We start from the raw sequence: 16,048 nt of genomic DNA, 5'->3' as shown, positions 1-16,048 counted from the left end.
ATGTCATCCAACCACTGGGAATCTCTGTGATTCAAACTGACTGCCAGCCTAGCCACTGAGCTGTAGGCTAATAAATACAATCAAGCTAGAATTAACTCTTACCTCAGTCATCAATTCTGTCTTTACTCAGCACAAAATGGATGCAAGTTTTTATCCTTCCCATCAGAGAAAAATAGGCCAAATTGAGGTATCCAGTTAGCCAGGTAGCTAGCTTTTAGCTGTTTGTCCTCCTCATCCAATGAGTTGTTTCTAATGAGTGGAGAGAAGTTATTCATTTTCTCCACTGTAGTGATTATATAAAGACAGATTTCATGATTATACATTTGCAATAACATCTGACTTCCTAGCAGTAATGCTAGCTATATAGTCACTGGCTAGTGAAAAAAATAAAAAATCACCCCAAAAATCCGCCAAAGAGCAGCTGTAGTTTTTAAAAGTCTCCTCCCTCTTTCAAGATAAATCATCAGAAGGGTATTTTCCTGGTCTAAAAACCCAAATTTCACTTGCCTCAGACACAGCAATGCTATATGTTCATACATACATATATATATATATATATATATATATATATATATATATATATATATATATATATATATATATATATATATTTATATATTGCACTGTGTCTCTTACTTTAAAAGCAGTCAAGCGTATTTTAAAAATGCAGATAAATTCCTGGTGCTAGTGGAATGTGTGAGGAGCAGGAGAACTGTCCCACCTGCTCAACTGGGTGGAAAAGACCCTGGGTGTTATCTGCTGAGAGTCTTGCACCCTCTGGAGGTAAAGCTTGGAATAACATGATTTGAAACAGGATGCGTTTTAGGTATCCAATTCAGCTACTTTAAGATACACCCATTGCTGACATTCAAATGCACATGTACAGTTTGTATAATCTCCATAGAAAAGCATTGCCAATGAACGTGACACTGGAGTAGCTGCATATGAGCCTAAGGTCACAATGTCTAATGGGTATGTTGGGGTTTAAGACCTTATCTCGCTAATCTTTTGTAGCTAAAAGCAATCTAATCCTCATAGCAATGTTCCATCATCTAGTGTAAAGCTCTCCTAGAAGAGCAGAGGCTGTTACTGCAGCAAAGGGCAGATAAACTCTTTATTAATACCCTTGATTTTAGAAGAAACACTGAATGAGCTGGTGTCCAAAACCTTCACGCAGGCATGGGCATGGGGTATAAGTAGGTGATCATAAGTACAGTACAGTACATGAGTACTGTTGTTTAACTATAGTTAGGAACCAAAGTGTGCTGCCAAATACTGACAAAAAAATACAAAAATTACAAAAACAAGCAGTTACTATTGTATTTAAGTATATGGGATACTTTTGTTGATGTCACACAGTGTCAGAAACCACAAGAACAAGTCTATTTGAGATTACGTAAATTTTGTTGAAATTGAAAGAAGTAGTAATACTGAGTCAGGAGGAAAAAACATGCTGAGTCATCCTGTAAAGCCTGACACAGTAATTTGAAAGTCAGAGAGTTTGAATCATTTCACTGGAGTTTTTCAGACCACATTGTACATGTTTACATATAAACAGCACACACACAGGCTCATACTGCTCACACGGGGCAATCATGGGCTTGAGGTTAGGGAACCAGCCCGGTGACCATAAGGTCGCCGGTTCGATCCCCTGAGCTGACAGTACGTGACTAAAGTGCCCTTGAGTAAGGCACCTAACCCCCAACTGCTCCCCGGGTGCTGCGGATAGGGCTGCCCACCGCTCTGGGCAAGTGTGCTCACTGCTCCCTAGTGTGTGTGTGTTCACTAGTGTGTATGTAGTGTTTCACTGCACAAAGGTGAAATTTCCCTGTTGTGGGACTAATAAAGGTCACTTAATAAAGAAGGTCCAGCTTGATGTTTAGGTCTCAAATGCAAAATCAACATAATACTGATGAAGATGTGATGACAATAGTAGATCATTCACTTACACCCTCAGAAAACATGCCCTACACCAAGTTTTACTCTTATAACACGCTCGCAATCATCAGATTGGGGAAGGGGTCAGAGGCACAACCAGCATTTAAAAAAAGTTCTTCCAGCAGGTTGCATGCAATTACGTGTTTCCACCAGAGAGGTCTCCAAATCCCGAAATCTTATATAGTGCAGCCTCAGCAACTTTTTTACTGCAACTGTGTGAAAATGTAAGCATGCAGTTTTCAGATAGTTAATTGGTGGTACTTCTATTACTTCTACTATTTGCTAGCTACATTGGCCTCATTGCTCCAGTGCAAAACTGTAGAAGCAAGCTTCAAATACTAAACATGTCTCGAATGACTGATTACATCTGGAATAAGAGGAGATGCTTTCCTGCAGTCTGTTCTAATTAATGTTGCATGGTTGGTCATTTCATTCACAGTCTTGTATGAAGAGCTGCTGTGTTTCTTAAAGAGAAGGCTTAAGCTGGTGGCCAATCTCCAGCGATAAAGGAGTTCTATTGGCACAGAACAGAGAGACTGTAAGGACACTAAGTCCAGACAGCTACCGTACAAACACAGTATTGATGTATTGCATGTGATTATTATGTGTTTGTGTAGGTGTGTCTCTATAGTCATGTTAAGGCAGAATAAGAAATTTGAGGAAATAAAAGAAGAAACAAATACTACAGTTTTAGGTTCCTGGAATTAGCATCCTTGTCCTGCCTCAGTGTGAGTGTGCATGTGTGAGGGAAGGAGAGAGAGAGAGAGAGAGAGAGAGAGAGAGAGAGAGAGAGAGAGAGAGAGAGAGAGGAGGTAAGAAAGGCCGTGCCAGGCTGCATGCAGGAGGTGCGTGTGATTGTGTGTGTGTTGGTTAATGTGACGTCACCTGGAACTCTTTATTTAATGACCTGAGACTGAAAGCTTATAGGATCAACAAAGGGAGAGAGAAAGGAAGGGAGGGAGGGAGAGGGAGAGAGAGAGAGAGAGAGAGAGAGAGAGAGAGAGAGAGAGAGAGAGAGAGAGAGAGAGAGAGAAAGACAGAGAGACAATAAGAACAACAATACAACAACGACAGCAAACAAGCTGAGAAGTGCTGTAACACAGGGTGACCGGGTGTGGGATAACCCTGAGGTCAGCCTTTTGTGGACGTCGCTTGGCTCTCTGACAGTGAATTCACAATAAAAGGAGCTGCAGCAGCAGCAGGTTTGACAGTTTCACGATCAGAGCCTCTGGAGTCTGAGAGGAATCTAAGGTAAGCACAAACCCACTTACAGTGTTCTGTATACACTCTACAACAGATACCTTACATTCTTACAGACACACTGACATTGTAACAGTACTGTAAAACAGTAGCATTTAACACTGCTGTTGGTGAGTCCTGATACCACTGCGGAAGGAGGAGGAAGGAGTGGTACTCTAAGGGAACTGGATATTGTAAGAAATGGCTATTGCATTGTAAGAAACCGTTGGGGATTAGTACAGGTAAACAGCGATATTGTTATGGAATCAAAACGGGAAGAAATGCCGTAGTTTATAAATTGTAATAGTAAGGAATGACATTATGTTAAGTAATGGCACTGTTGGGTAATTATCATGACAAGAAATTACATTGGTTGGAAAATTGTTTGTGGAGTTGTTTGTGGAATTATGTCGTTGGGAATTTGTAAGACCATGTTTAGGGAATTGTAATGGTCAGGAATGACATTGCTAGGAAAGCATTATGTTAAGGAAAGACATTGTTGGGAAATTGTAATCCCAAGGAATGAGATCGATGGGAAAACTGGGAAAATGTGGAATGATGTTGTTGGAAAATCGTGATGTTAAAATGTTCCTACACTGTTGGGAAATTGCAATGACAAGAATTCCATTGTTTGGAAGATGTAACAGTAATGATATATGCTGTTAGGAAATTTTATAGTAAGGAATGACATTGTTTGGAAATTGGAATACAAGGAATCTCACTGTTGGAAAACTGTACAGACACAGAATGACATTTTTGGGAAATTATAATGGTAAGTAATTACACTGTCAAGGATTTGTAACGGCGAGGAACGACCGTGGGGAAAATTGTAACAGTACAGCATGAATTTTCAATTAATTTTACTGGTAAGTAGTGATATTATTGGGAATCGTGTTATTAAGGACTAACATTATTGAGGAATTGAATAAAGAATGAAATATTTGTGGAATTGTATTGGACAGGAATGGTATTGTTGGGGGATGGTACTCTTTAAGAATGACATTGTTAGAGAATGCATTGGTAAGAAGTACAGAGTGTGTCAAGGACTGTAGCCTGAGTGTGTGTGTGTGTGTGTGTGTGTGTGTGTGTGTGTGTGTGTGTGTGTGTGTGTGTGTGTGTGTGTGAGAGAGAGAGAGAGATTATAGCTTACAGAAACTCTGAGAACATCCTGCTGGGTCACACTGCAGTTACTCCTCACCAAACCTGTTACATCATTAAGGTGTCAATGGATTACAGCTCCACAGCACACGCACCCTCACATAATCCTCTGTGCAAGCAGACACACACTTTCTCCTCCTCGACACACACAAAAATGGCACTGACCAAAAATGATTCAGATGCTTTGTTTATGCAGTTGACCCACACATGCATGTACACATGCACATAAATGTGCACACACACACACACACACACACACACACACACACACACACACACAAACACACACACACAGACACACACACTGGATTTAATTTTTGTGCATGTTAGGCAGTTAAAAGTTTTTCTTGTATTTTATTAGTGTTTTCTGGTCTATATTCTACTTTCTGGTTTTTCTCTGAGGTCCACTTATGATGACTTTTTGGGTTTATGTACTAAAAACATAAACATGATTCATTTCCACGTAAAACACTTGGAAAACACTTTTGATTACTACTGCTACATTTTAGAAAAATTCATTCCAAATGTTGCATCAAAATGATCCATAGAGAGATTAATTCTTGTCATGATTATTATTCATTTTAACCCTCTATTGCACAATGTTGCCTCAGGGCAACAAACGTTTTCCTCACTTTACAATAACATTATACATATTTAAGGACACTGACAGGGTTACCAATAAAGGGCAGAGTTTGAGTAAGTCAGTAAAAAAACATGTATTTGGTCATACTGTCTCTTAGTGGGGACTATTAAACCTCTTTTCAACACAACATTCAGTATCATTTTTAGTTGTGCAAATTTGTATGTTTGTTGCCAAGAAGCAATATTGTGCAACAGTGGAATGGATTTAGCCAGTCACAAGCCAGATCTCACCACTTCAGAGAACACGGATCTATATAATTTCGTCCCATTGTTGCACAATGTTGCCTCAGGGTAACATACCCCAAAAGGACCCCAACACACATTATTATTAAAAAAAATTTTGAATACAAAAATCTGGTCAATTTTAAGGTTAATATGAAAATAATAGTCATAGTTAACATAATCAGATACTTAAGTAGGATAGTATTTCATTTTTGCCAATAATCAGTTTCTGTAAAGCAATAAAATGAAAAAGTTTTAATGTTTGCTGGAGAAAATACTGGAACAAAATCACAGTGTGAGGATGAATATCATCATCTGACTAATGCCTATTGCAAAAGAAACATGTTTATCTCTTGTTATTAATATTTTTCTCTGTGCGTCTGTTTGCACATAGCATGATGGCGTCTGTGGCATCAGGTCTACAGGACTCCTCCATAGAGGAGCTTCATCTGCAAAGGAGAGGACAGCGTCTGCCATACCAGGTACCCTGATTCATATCTTAATCCCACACGTCTGTATGCATGCCTGCACAGTTATTACTCACCTTCATAACCACATGACATATCAGTTTCAGAATAGCTCCTGAATAATTCATAGTATATACTGAATAACACGGTTTAAGATTAATAACTAATAATAGGCTTGAATAATACGCTTAGAATTCATGAGGTTAAGAATATATAAAACAAAGAATGAGAAAGGGGAAAAAAACTGAAGAAGAGATGATGCCCACAAGGACAAAAGATGTTAGGCACATTTCCTGTTCCAATGTTGTTGGAAATCATGCAAGATTTATCCAGTTATCCCTTCACTACGTAGCCGAGACAACACAGTGCACAGCTCTTATCTCAGCTCCCTTTGGCAGTGAAATATGAATAAAACATGTTTTAATGAATTGTAAATACTTCTAAAGCTTTGATCGGTATGGATAAAAATAAAATTAACACTATTTTCCAAATATGTCAAAGTGTCACAGTTTCAGGTGACTGAAGTTTTCTCCTATTAAAAACACCAACACTGCAAAAAATTGTATCTGGTCAAGTAAAATGATCTAAAATCTAGTCAATATTTACAACACTTCTCCTGTTGAGATTGTTGTAGGCTCTTTTTAAGATTATTTAACTTATTTCCAAACACTTTTACTTGCTTTAAGTAATTTTATTAAGCAATTTTTTTTATTATATTGGCAGATAATTTTGCTTGTTTTAACAAATGTGCTTGTAACAAGCTAAATTGTCTGCTAGTATATTGAGATCATTTTACTTGATAACAGTACTTAAAACAGGTAAATAATGTCCAGAAATAAGCAAAATAATTTTATAATAAGTGCACAACCGTCTCAAAATAAGAAATATTAGATATATTTAGATATATTGACTAGAATTAAGATAATTTCACTTGACGAGATACTATTTTTTGCAGTGATGAGGAATCTAATACAGTAGTGTAAATGGTAACCAGACAGAGAGCAGATTTTCAAAAGGAAACAGTTTGCTTAGTTTTATATACTTTATAGCATTTATTGAATATATTATATATTTTATATATATGTTTTGTGGAACATAATATAATTGTGGATATAGTACTCGTTATCTTGTGGTACCACTAATACTGAAAGTCAATATCATGACACCAATAGCAGTTTTACTGTCCTGTTCCTTCTGGATCTTTTTCCATCTCTTTTCCCTCTCAGATCTTTCCAGACTCAGAGGAGGACTCAGAGGTGCTGCAGCATCCAGCAGGACAGAGGGGTCGCCTGCCTTCTATAGTGGTGGACCCCACCCAGGTGAGTGAGGAGGAGAGAGGTCGGCTGCTGTGGCCTCTGCAGAGGCACGCCTCCACAGAGGAGGACGAAGACTCCTTCCAGGAACAGGACATGACCCAAAACGACGAGTCCAACCAAGAGGAGCAGGGGAATGCAGAGGGCAATGGAGAGGAGCGGTCAGTGCAATATTACTCCTGTCAATAGACAATGGATTTTGCAAAAGCACAATATTCTGAATCTTCAGCAGACTGGCAGATACTACAGTTCTGCTGTCATATTACCTTTGAGTGATAGAAAGAAAATGCCTCGATGCATTATTGACGCATTGATGCATTATGATGCTTTGATCTTAAGGTGGCAAATGAAATGTGTTGATTTGGGAATGTTGGGATCACTTCTAATCATTCAAGGTAATAATCAATATTCATTTATATATCGCTGCTGTCGGAACAAAACTTTGTATCTTCAAAATGGTAACTTTACAGGAGAAGGAAAAAACATACTTTACTTTTAATGTAAGTCAATGGAACCAGACTTTTTTCATTTTGGACTGTTTCTTTTGGTCCATTCTACTTCAAGTTTACACACAATGTTAAGGGCACCAGGCATTTTCAAATTATGTCAAAAACTGAAAACGTTCGGTGAATAAATAAAAAATGTTGTTCATGTTGAGTGATAGAGGTGCATGTAGGAAACACTTGCCCACATACAGGAAGCCAGTCATCATCACTACAAGATAATGCTAGATCATGCTCCCTTGAAACCCTCAGTCCATCATAAAATAAAACACCTACTCTCTTCTTTCCCTTCAAACTTCCTAGAGATTCCAACTGCTCTCAATGTTTGTAATTTATCAAATGAATCTTCGATAAACAGCTGTGAAAAAGGTATAATTCCTTTTACATACCCACGCTAGGAGGCCAGTGTTTCCAATCTGTGGGGCAAAGAGAGTATACATTCAAAAGTAATTCAGAATAGTAGCAAAATAATCAATTTAAATTAATGTATAATTAGTGAATAGGTTTATAGTCCTAGTCCTGACTGTATATTTAAAACCCATATTCTGTGATTACATTGAGACACCTATTGAACACAGCTCTGTTAAAGGATAACAACAATGCAACCATAGTTAACACAGTGTATTGAGAGGAAAGTACATGAAAAAGTGGGCTTGTGGCAAAGCACTAGATCACGCAGTACTGTCCATGAAAACTTTGACTGTTTTGTGCAGATAAGCTGTTGATTGATTGAATACAGCTTTGTAGAAACTGAGATTATTGTGTTGTATTAGAGTGATTCTGTAAGGCTGCATTCTGCAACAATGCGCATGCGTCAGTGCAGCAGTCAGTTAAACTGTGTGGAATCAGATTAAAATGTCCTGTAAAGGCAGGTTTCTAATGTAACTCATAAGCATTTCTGCCTTCCACATGGATATTTACACATGTGGATATTTATTCAATGTTACCACAGATGTGAAAACAATATCCTTTAAAGGGCAATTCCACCTTTTTGTCTAATTTCTGCATAATTCAGTGGGTGAGATGTAAACAGTAATTCAGTGTAGTTTGGTTTAAAATGGTTCACTGTAGAGAAACTTATCAATTCTGGTTTCTTTACAGTAGTGGTGATAGGAGCCAGGTTACTAATATAGCTATTTTATTTACTACCCGAAATGACTAATTGACCTGTACATGTCCCCTGAAAACCTTCATAAAACATTGTCTTAGGCATCATCATTTGTGAGGGGAATTCCACTGATTTTTCAAAATTTCTGCATAGTTCATTCATGAGGCATAAACAAAGTCATTCAGACTGGTTTGATGTGAAATGGTTCAGAAACATACTGACATTTCTTTATAGTGGTGGTGATAGGAACCAGGGGTCACGGTGTCTAATGAAGCCATAATGCAATTATAGCCATTTTATGCACTATTCAAAATGACCAGTGAACCTTCTTGTGTCTTTTGATTGTTCATATGTAATGTTGATGATGGTAAAATAGAGATAAATCTGAAAAATAAGTTTCGCTAAAGACTATTTTGCCCTAAAACATCCTGCATCTACCTCTCTGCCATGAATGGATTAAACAGAAATGTTTTAATCCAAGCTTTCTCTCAAAACTGTAGTAAAACAGTGTCTCAGACATCACGCGGTACATTTACAACCATTTCATGTTTCTGTGAGGGAACTTTTAGAGGCATTTAGCTCATTAGATGTCTTGTTCCTATCACCATCCATATCACAATTCTGACTCTGTTTCGTTCCTCTACAACAGCCCATTTTACATCAAACTACTTGAATGACTTTGTTTGCCTCTCAATGACTGAATTATGCTGAATTGTTTAAAAATCAGAGGAATTCTTCTTTAAGGAGATACTCACCATGTCATTACCTCCATTCTGAGATGAATCACTCATTGTGCCACAAGTGTATATAGTCCTAGTTGTCAGGATATTGCAATAACTCAGTCTCTGTCTGTTTCAGCGAGGCTCATAGCAAACATTCATCAGCCACAGTGCAGCCTGGACTGCTGGACCACTCTCGCCTCACTCCTCCTCATTCCCCTACAGCTCCAGACGTAGCGCCGCCCTGCTTTAGAGGCTGAATGAGCTAAAGCAAGAGATACAGGAAGAAAGGCTGCCTTAGGAGCTCTGCACAGCGATTCACTTCTGTAGGCCTACTTCACGTTGAATGAAGAGACATCCTATGTATTATATTTGGGGCAGATATTACACTTTTTGACTTTGTCAATAAAGAAAAAGGGGGGGAGGGTCTGCTCATTAATAAGTCTAGTTGTGAATGAGTGGGGTCTGGGGGAACAGGGTCCCTACCAAACAAGAGCTACAGTTAAACACCTGTAACTAAAGTGTTAAGAAAATGGTCAGTATGTATGTCCCATAACAGCCTAGCTGACACAGCTGCTCTCCCTTTTATATCTATCTCTTACATCTGTTTGAATATGTTTTGAACTATTTTATGTATAAGCTCAAATTAAACTGTGATTTTTCTAACAAACACGTGCCATTTTTATGAAATGTAGTATGATGCTGTGATTAGTACTAGAGACCACCCTTGACTTACTTCATTTCCAGTCAAAATATTATTCATTTTTCAATAAATATTTTGAGGAGATTATTATAGATATACTATAATCCACTTGCATAAGTAAGGGGAAAGTAAAAGGTAAGTGTAAAACTGGAGTTTCCAAAATAGGAGTTCAAAAATGATTAAAGGATTTGGAGAAAATGGGACTCCTAACAATCAAGCAAAACCTGGTAGACCACCAATATTGTCACCATCAGATAAACAGCACTTAAAGCTTTCATCTTTAAGAAAATCAAGCTCCATTCTTGCTTCAGATCTGAAAAAAATCCACAGGTGTTTCTGTCCATCCTTCCACTGTGAGAAGACAACTCAACACTATGAGTCTGAAAGGATGTATAGCTGTCAAGAAGCCTGACTGAGAAAAGGGAAAATGTCCCTGAAGATCTCTTTGAAAAACTCAAAGCAAGTCTCTGACTTTTGTACAGTACTGTATGTCTTTGGGTCATAAAGTATAACATGACATGCATTTTTCGTGTACAAGTCCATTAATAAATAGATGACATAAATTCAACAATACCTTTTTTATGTGAAACAATTTTCAGTGCATCCATAAACAATTCATTTTAGTTCCTTTTTGCCTCAAAAAAAATCTATAAATGTCAGGTGGTGCATCTATCTAACCATATATGTTGTAAACTATTTACATGTATTAAGTAAACTATCAAAAAAGGTAATATAACATATTTTGTTATATAAAATTCTAAATAAAATAATTTGGCATGATTTTATGTTTGAAATCTGTAAAATACAAAACATTTTGCAAAATAGGGCGACTTGGAAAGTGCTCAACTCACTGAAGAACTTTTGTCTACAAGTTCTTACATCCTCAAATGTCAGACGGCACAACCAAAAGCAAAGGACTTGTGAAAGAAGGGCCAGGGTATTGCATTATAAAGAAGACCCCAAGGTGCAATGCCAAAGTCAGCGGCCCTTTCACAAATTTTGCTAAAATGTCATTTTTGAGTCATGGTTAGAATGGTTCAGTGGTTTACCATGTGAGGTGGTCTGACCTCAGGAACACCATAAAAATGTGTAATTGTTACAAGAATATTTATTTATTTGAAAAAGTGTAGACTTAAGTTCAAGGACAAAAGTGTTTTTTATGGATGTCTAAGTAGATTCCTGTTTCATTTGAAATTAGTCTGAAAAGTCAGGGGGCACATCCAGTAAATCAAATGTTGCAACCAGACCATTTTTAATAACTGAGATAGGCAATTAAAAGCTTTGATAACACTAACTGTATTTAAGATATTTAATGCAGATAAATATAAATGTAAACATACATGCAGATACACTGTAAAACCTAACTGCACATCTTAATGAAAGCATTAACACAAATACTACAAAACGTTGGAGTAACTTAATCTGAAAAATTCTATTAACTCATTGTTGAGATAGTAACTCAGTCATTTTGAGAAAGATCTTTTTTTAGCATATTTTGAGTTAAGATTCATTTCAATATATTATATTAGTGTTTTTTATTTACGTTGACTTACACAAACATAAACAGGCCAGTAAGGGGTTGTTTTCAAAGATTATTGAAACTTTGTGTGGCTGGATTCTTTTCCCTTCTTCTAACCATATATGTACACTTGTAATAAATGACAGACTGTTTACTCCCTGTATCCGTCCAATAGACACCTTTGCTATAAATTATATTTTACTATACTTTACTATTCTATAATAGCATATAATATAATGTTCTGACAATATGCTTATATTGTACCCTTAAGCAGGCAGTTATGCCTAAAGCCTGAGGGCTCCTGCAGGATTCATACCACAGAAAACTGTACAAAGAGTGAATAAATCTGTCTCCTCTGTTCACTTAAAGTAATACGCTTTAAGTAAGTGCATCCATCCATATTCTGTCCCAGTCTAAAGCACTCGAAAGTAAGAATAAAATGGAATTATAAGTTATAAATATTCTAATGCCTCCTTCCTTCCAATCCCATTAAAAGGTAATTGGCTTTTCTGCCATGGAAAAGACAATGTAAAATGTTCATTTACTAATCTGGTCACATGGGGGCGCAAGAAAATCAAATTCTACTTAATCCTGTTTCAACCAGAGGATTCTTACAGCCACACGCCACAACAAAGTACTGCCTTTCTCCAACTGAACCATACAAGGCCTATGATAGGAGAGAGCCTAGGCAACATGAACCTAAATCTAAATATATAAATGGGCTGAAAAACCGTTTATTAAAGACCCCAAATCAAGTTTTAGTTGATTTTATAAAATGGGTTTGATGTAGTATGTAAACAGTTAAAGTTTCAAAACATACTGTTCTCTCCCCTGACCGTACAGTCCACTAGTGGAACCAAAAAAGTGCATTTTGAATACAGTGTCAATACTAAGGAGTGTTTCAGCATGGACAGCTTTTGGAATGAGGCAAAACACAGGGCAGCCAGAGCTCATTTCCATGTATCAGTCTTAAAAGCACAGTAATAAAAATAGTCTGATTAATTCTAAGGGATGGAGAGAGGTTGGAAAGAAAATTAATTAGGACTGTTTTGGTACACTGTGATGGACTGGTGACCTGTCCAGAGTGTATCCTGCCTTCTGCCCAATGACCACAGGGATAGGCTCCAGCACCCCACCCCCCGCGACCAAAGAAGAATAAGCGGTTCAGAAAATGTGTGTGTTTTGGTACATAAAATCATACAAACGTTATAAGTGGACCTCTGGAGAATAATAAGATACATTGATAATAAATAGATTATGGCTGTAATCGAATTTTAGAGGACAAATAAGCTAAAATACTATTAGCAGCCATTTTCAATAATGAATTTTGTTAACATTTATGGGATATAAATAAGTATATGTGGAATGACTCAACATGGTTTGAGGCATGTGTGTGATGAATTAGGAAGTCTGACCGATGCAAACAAAGCAAACTGCAAATAACAAACATGTTTTGGCTAATCGACTACAGTTGGGACAAGAGGAAAATTCTATAAATTAGATTTTTCACCAAATTGCCCCTTTAACAGTATGTCTAAAATATAAGTTTCAGTGTAAAGTTAATACAGACTCCCTTTCATAGGTCTTAGAATCATATTGTGTGCTATAGGAGGTCTTTCCCAGTTGGTCACAACCACTCTGTCAGACGTCCTCAATATACATCTGTCAATCAAAGTATTACCAGACCCCTCCTCCAGCCTCTGGTTTTGGGGGCAGGGAGTAGGGTGTGGGGGGAGGGCTGCAGACTGGGTCTGGGACTTGGTCCTAGACTGGTGGGACATGAAGCAGCTGTCTGAAAAGTGACTTATCCCAGAGACCCTGCTTCGTCTCTCTTTCTCTCGCCCCCTCTCTTTCCTCCACTGCTCTGTCTGGCCCAGCTCCCAGACTGTGGTATGTATACAGACCCAACCAGCCTCAAACACACATAACTTAAGTCCAGGTCTGTAGATGGCTTTAAAAGAAGATGAACAAAGTGAGGTTTGTGTGAGTATCTGCATTTATACATATAAAATAGGGACTGCAGGACAAAATGAGAAGTAAATGAGAAGATTCAGAGAAGCTGAAACGGTCAGGACACAGAGAGTGAAGCTCCACAGATCCAGACCAAATCACCAAAGTGTAGATTCACACAGTTAGACAGCACAGAAAAGAAATATGTCAGCCCTACTTGAACAAAGAGCCAACAATATAGCTACATTTTCCTCTCAGTCTCCTCTCATCCTTCTTCCATTTCTGATCGCAGCCCACCCCAGCCCCCCTTTTCCTCCTTCTAATATAAGCCAGATGTGGAGCAAGGATTGTCTTGCTAAAACTCTCCTTTTCCCCCCCGCTTTTTTAATTTCTTGTTTCTGTCTTCGTTTCACTCCCTCTCTGCCCCTCCCCCTTTTACAGGAAATTCTCCAGGTTCTTGGCCTTGAAGGGAGCCTCTTTAACCACGTCCAGATGGGGAGAGAGAGAGAGGGAGAGAGAGAGAGAGAGCGAGTTTCAGAAAAAGAGAGAGAAGCGGGCACAAAGCTTCTTTCTTCGCTGCGTTTATTGAGGTTGGAGTTAAAGACAGGGTTGGATGAGCGAGAGCCCACTGCTCTTGTCTGCAGCAGCACTGTCCAGCTGTGGTCACCAACCTCCTCTCACTTTCTCTCCTTTTGCCTGTAACGAGGTCACTGCATCATTACACCCCTGCAGTACTCAGATAAAAGCCACTACTTCATTCCCAGAGTGACAAAACATCACTCTTTTATCTCAGCAGCTTCACAAAGCTGCGATTTGTTGATAGCTCAGGGGGAGCGTTCTTGCCAAGCTTTTTGAAAATTTAGTACATGAGCAAAGCTGGAATTTAGCAATACTGACAGATCCTATCACACTAGAATCTGTGTCCATACATGGGCATCACTTTTAGGCATTTTTTCTTTGGGAGAGGCTCACTTTTTTCCCTAATTCTGTAAAAGTTTGGGCTAACTTGTTCAAAGAGAAGCTAACTGTACTGCTAAAGCTCACACTGACTCCTAACCACCAATAACATGGACTACAGTCCTCAAATAATTTTGCATGTCATGGGTCACCCCACTACTGACTGAAGTTACGGCCCAGCATGGTCACTTACTTGGAATGGTCAGCCTATTATAGTCATTTGTGTGCTTTTTCACAGGTTGCCAGGAATTCATTCATTTCATACCACCTGCAGCAAGAAGCAAACACAAAGCCAGCCATGCTAACACCAAATGAGTTGAAACCTAAAGCCTAGTGGCTTGGAGCTCTCTGGCCTTAAAAGGCCATTGTGGCCTAGAACTAGAGTTTAATATGTTATTCATCATGTTATGCATTATTCTGAAGCACCGCATTTTCCTTCTCAGCCTCATCACTTCGACGGAATCCAAAAATGATATCATTTTCATGTTGTCGTGCATCAATGTTCACACTGCAAAACCCAGCACTACGCGTGTACTCGTACAACAAATGGGAATCTCTGTGGTGTCAACCAACCCTGACTCCTAGCCTAGCCACTGAGCTAAAGGCTAATAAACTGTCATCGGTGTAACTCCTCACAAACAAAACTGCAAAAGAACAGTGTTTCTGTCTTTATTCAGCACAAATGGATGACAGAGACAATTTGTCACCAAAGAAAAGCAGCCAAACTGAGGTAAGATATCTAGACAGCCAGACATCTTGATCCTTTATATTCTTCTCTGTCGTTTGAGTGATGCATTATTTCCATTGTTATGAAGATTTGAAGACACTTACTAGAGCAAATGAAATAAGCTATTCATCTTTCAGCATTAGCATTAGCCACCGGCCTTCTAACACAGAAAAATACCCATTTCAAATCAGCCTGTTAACAAAATCCACCTCAAAGCACTTGTCATTTTTCAGGTTCCTTCCACCTTCAAGATACATCATCAGTGTTTTTTAGTCTTCAAGCTGGAAAATCTGACTCTACTATGACACTGCTGTTTGATGCGAGTGGGCAGGTTAACAATAGATGTAGTGGTAGTGGTTAAATCTTGCATTTTGGTTGGAGTGCTCCTTTAGCTGAACATATAGCCCTGGTAAGCATTATTAAATAGTGTATGTGCTATGCTATATCACTGTAATAGAAAATAGCTCTGAGTTTCTGAGAGCAGTCTGACTGTAAGCATGAAATCCAACTGACTCAAGCCAAACCATACATCAAGTAGGACTCTGAGGTCATCTATGCTTGCATATAGCAGGTATTATTACTGTGTTACTAAGGAGTTATGCTCCTCCTCCAGTCCCAGATGTCCTTCTTTCTGCCTTGTTCCCCCTTTTACTGCTGTGGCTGACGGCACAAAGTGATCAGAGAAGTTGCTATGGTGATCTCAAATACAGTCTATACAGTGTACAGCTCATTTAAGAACGTTCTCACTGCTCTGCATGAGTAGCACTTACGTCATGAGTCTGTAATGGAGTAAAGTTTTCAAAATTTAGAGAGAGGAGGGATTGATTATGGTACAGCTGAGGGTAATTATCTCTACTTAGGACTAAGTAAGTGTTTATGATAA

This window comes from Colossoma macropomum, unplaced genomic scaffold (assembly GCF_904425465.1).
Source record: "Colossoma macropomum unplaced genomic scaffold, Colossoma_macropomum, whole genome shotgun sequence".
NCBI classification, from domain to species: domain Eukaryota; kingdom Metazoa; phylum Chordata; class Actinopteri; order Characiformes; family Serrasalmidae; genus Colossoma; species Colossoma macropomum.
This window is presented reverse-complemented; position numbering follows the sequence as displayed.